This window comes from Tupaia chinensis, unplaced genomic scaffold (genome assembly GCF_000334495.1).
Source record: "Tupaia chinensis unplaced genomic scaffold, TupChi_1.0 Scaffold000223_1, whole genome shotgun sequence".
Taxonomy (NCBI): Eukaryota; Metazoa; Chordata; class Mammalia; order Scandentia; family Tupaiidae; genus Tupaia; species Tupaia belangeri.
Genome location: NW_006159698.1, coordinates 548404 through 553119, shown reverse-complemented (window position 1 = coordinate 553119; position 4716 = coordinate 548404).

Below are 4716 nucleotides of genomic sequence, written 5' to 3'. Positions count from 1 at the left end.
AGTCAAAAATTAAGGCTCACTGCCTTTGGTTTATAACTAAAAAAAAAAAAAAAGACACAAAACAAAACAAACACACACACACACACACACACACTGCTTAATTTGCCCACAGCATAAGGATTCCCACAGGGGTTGGGAGAAGAGTGGGCAAGCACCTCCATTCTCCACCTGGGACAGTAATTCTCACTTCCTACCCTGGTCCTCTCCAGTGAACACCTAAACTACCTACACACTATCCGAAGACTGGGTGAGGCAAAAACAGTTAGCCTTATCCTTAGGAAAGGGTTTATACCCTCAGACATGGGTGATTCTCTGTGCACATTGTACGCACACGTCAGTATTCTTCAAACTCACACTTTTGAATCGATACATTTCTGTTTGTTTTTCTTCTGATTCTTTGATGCTAAAATCTTTTGCTTTTAACAGTTTTTATTTTGCGGGGGATAGCTATATCATGATACCTCTCCACTTTCAATTAAACTTTTTATAAAAAGAATCCCCATAATTATATGCTTCAATAATTAGAAAGAATAGAAATTTTCATCCTAATTGAGAAATGTTCTGGACCTATTTAAATGAGGGCAAAGAGAAATTGGGAAAACAACAAAGCTATAATTAAATGGGCACTGTTTCTAGAGGCAATTAAGTGTGTATTAGATCTTGACACTTGTGAGGATAAGGTGACAAATGAACTTGCCGGTAAGAGTGTTAGTGAGAATAGAACATAGTGGAGTGGGTCCTTTTAAATTCAGATATGTGGAGTAATTATGCAGTTTCTGAGTCCAAATGCCTCTGTAGAATAGCTTAACTGAATCATTAAACTACCAGGTTCACCAAACGTGACGAAAATTTGTCGCCAGCTTAAAATTAAAGTGCTAGAATTCAAAATATGACATAAACAATAGACAAGTGTAATTTTTTTCTAATATTAGAGGGAATGCCAATGTAATTTTTCTTGGAATATACTTACACAACAGAAAACTTGGCCGTGGAGTTTTAGTTATTTTCAGACTGACCCAGCTTAGGATCAGCGGATGGCATAAGGGTTGCATCATTGGACTCCCACGGAGTCGATCCTGTTTTGGCTTAAACTCACACCAGGTGCCTGTGTGTGCTTCCCAAATTCCCGAGAGGAGACTGGAGAAGGGATTGTGGCATGGCTATCCCTCCTGAGGGGTGTTTTCTTGTTTTCTGTCTCTCTGGTGAGTGCATGTACCCTATAGCAAAAATCTCTCTTATAAAGAAAAAAAAAAAAAAAGTGACCCGGCTCTCTACCTTATAGCAAAAATATCGACTATTTAGCCAAGATGCTCTAGGTAGGACAACAGATGAAAGGAAATAAATAGTGAAAATAAAACAGGCAATCTATACACTCAGACATTGATGCTGATCCACAGTTTCATAGGAAAAAACTTCATCACATTTCTCAGAACTACCCAGGTTCTCATGAAGACGCATGTTTGGACAACAGCTCAGAGCGGTGCCTTCACAGCACAGAGGCAAAATAAGCTGTGAGCGCCCTCACACTCGCCTCAGTGGTAGCGTTCTTCACACTCATTTGAGGATGTCTTCTGTGCACCTCATCGAGCGTGATTCCACGTGGACTGCTAAACATTTTTTCAGGCAATTACGGTAACATGGGTCTCGGGATAACTTAGACTCTTCTATGGCTCTTAAGAGAAGCTGACTATGCTCTTGGATGGTGATAGTTACCACCACAGACCGACAAGCTCTAAGATCTGAATGGATTTTGAACATTCAGGAGCCTAAGCCGTTTGGGATTCATGGATACCTTCAGGTATAGGAAACGAGTTTTCATCAGGGAGGGCAACTTGCCAGAGCCAGCTGTGAAACCCAGAATGTCATGTCGTACATGGTGCATGTAATTACTGCAGTTCGGTCTCAGAGCATCGACTGCCCAGTGCGACGTTTCCCACAATGTGACCCTAAACCAATCAACAAGCAGGTTCTTTACGGAAGCAACAGCAATCCTGAAGGGGGGAATTCCCTTGCTGATCTAAACTCGCCTTTCCAAACTATTTATCTTAATCCGATGAAACTCAGAAAAGAAGGTTTATATCTGTCATTCCTAAAGAACAGGAGAGAGACACGTCATGGGAAATGAGAAGGAAACAGAGTCTCGTAGACCTTGATTTCCTTTAACACACATGAATTCACTGAAGCTAATTTGGAACAGTTCAGCTTTTTCTGTTGAAGTCCTGAAACTTAATACAGATAAGGAAAATGACAGCTGATGTTATTCTTCTAGACACAATGTTTAATCAGAGTAGCCCAGTGCCACTGCAGAATCAAATCTTCACTTTTCTTTTACTATGTTTGCACATTTAAGTGCTAAGTAGTCACTGCTGCTTTAAGTCAGCAGACAGGAGGGATGAACCAAGGAGGTGATGACTTCAAACTCACCTGCAAACCCACTAACGTGAGACCCACCAATGACAGGTTGTCAGCTGAATTATATAAAGGTGCATGGAAGGGCAAATTAGTAAGTGTCTAGAAAGTGACAGATCCATATTTTTAACAAGTTCATTTAGTCCAGTATGATTAAAAAAAAGAAAAAGGCACAACTCCAATAAATGTATCATTTGGAATTAAAACTAAATACAGGCCAGCAGGTGGCATGGTGGAGGTGCTGGACTCCCACATGACTGACTGCAGTCCGAATCCCAGACCTGGCAGCTTGCTTTCCCTCTAGTCAAGTTGAAAACTAATAATAAATAAAATTAAATGAAATAATTATTTGAAATAAATTAATTAATTTAAAAATGAAATATCCTAAAAAATTTAAAACTAACTAAATAAAAGTTATTTATCATTCCCTTTATGTAGACTTAAATGCAACAATAATTTTGTTGTGAATAATAACTTTCGTTTCCAACATATGGAAATCACCTTACATCATATATCTTCATAAACCGCACCTTGACTACTGAAAAGCAACTTAAGTAATTTATAAGTATGATTTTCTTATTTTAAATGACCTTGAATCTGTAAGTCAAATGTTCAATATAATTCTTTGTAAGACTTAACTTTAAAATTTTAGATGTTATGTGATATATTCAGAGGAGAACAGAAATGTACCTCCCCTTAAACTTTCACATTGCATCCGTGTATCAAATTAATTCATTGGTAACAATCACTGACTGATAAATAAATAGCTATTGATTGGCACTGATACATATTTTAAATGTATAGCAACTAACAGTACTTCAAAAAGCAAAAATGCAGTATTTTATATGGTCCCCATTCCATTAGGGTTTCTCGTGCTAAACTGAATCATTACTCCAAACTATGTGAATATTTGAAGGCTATAATTCTCTCAAACGTGATATTTACTGTTCTCTGGTTATAATATCTATCAATTTGATATATATCATTTTAGATGTTTCTATTGATAAATTTAAAATGGGAAGGAAAATGAACTATAGAACATTAAATTCTATGCCAGAGTTAACATCAAATCAACTTATCATCATCTTACTAATAAATCTGTTTAAGTAAAAATACTCAACTGGAGAGCAATGAACCTGCACTTTGCCCTATCCATATTTTTCTACATGATACATGAAAATAACAGAATTCTTACAAAATACCTCAATGAGCTACTGAAAGCCACACCCTCCTTTTATGTGACGATTGAAATGGAGTAAATGAGACCGTGTGAAAGGCCACTTTCTCATCACTGCCCTTCTTCTAACAACGCCCAGTAAGACTTAGCTTTGATGACATCGCATTTTGGTTTGTTTGACAGGGCATGTGCGCTTGCCAGAGAGAACAGAGAAAGAGAGAGAGAAGGTGAGAAATCAACCCTGGTGGGGTTCACTTCTCCTCCATTCTCCTCTCAGGATCTTGGGCATGCATGTACACATGCCCGGTTTGATTTTTAAGTTGCCAGGTCCAGAGACTCAAATCTCACAATGGGCAACGTGAGATTCAGCCACCTTAACCTCTGCCCCGTCTCTAGCCCCCGTGCTCATTTTTAAACACAGTATCTTTTGTCCATCCTTAATTTTTTGCTATTATTTCAATTATCCATTGCTGCGTAACCAATAGTCATATCACTTCATTATTTAAAACACAATTTAATCAATATGGTTGGGCTTAGAGGTTGATACCTGGGTCTTGCTTAGGTTTTATCATATGATTGACAAAACACATACAGTCCGGAATGGCATCACCCAGAGGTCTGGCAGGTCACTGGTACTATCAGCTGAGCAGACTGCATCCTTCTCCACTTGGCCTCTAGAGTGAGACAGCTCAGTTTTCTTTCATATTTAGTGCCATTTTAATACAGCAAGCTGATGTAACAATCTGCACAGTTACATTTTCTAGTTCCCGCCTTTCTTCAGTAATAACTGACGATCATTTCACGATTCAATTTGCTGATGAATCCATTTTCTGGGCTATAACTAAACTAAATTCTTGAGTCATAAAAATCTTACACTCTCTTACCTTTTGAGTTTCAAGATTGATATGAGCAGCATTTATGGGATTTATCTAGATTTAAAACTAGAATCAAGAGGAACAGAGATAAGGCTCTAATCCAAAAGAAAGTCCGGCAATGGCTACATCCTACAAAGCCCAGTGAGTAGACCTGGGGGAGAATGCAGTTGTCCCAAATAAGTGCCACTTTTGGAACTCAAATAAATTGTGTGCGTGTGACCAATTCTTTTTTTTTTTTTTTTTTGAGTGTTTTTT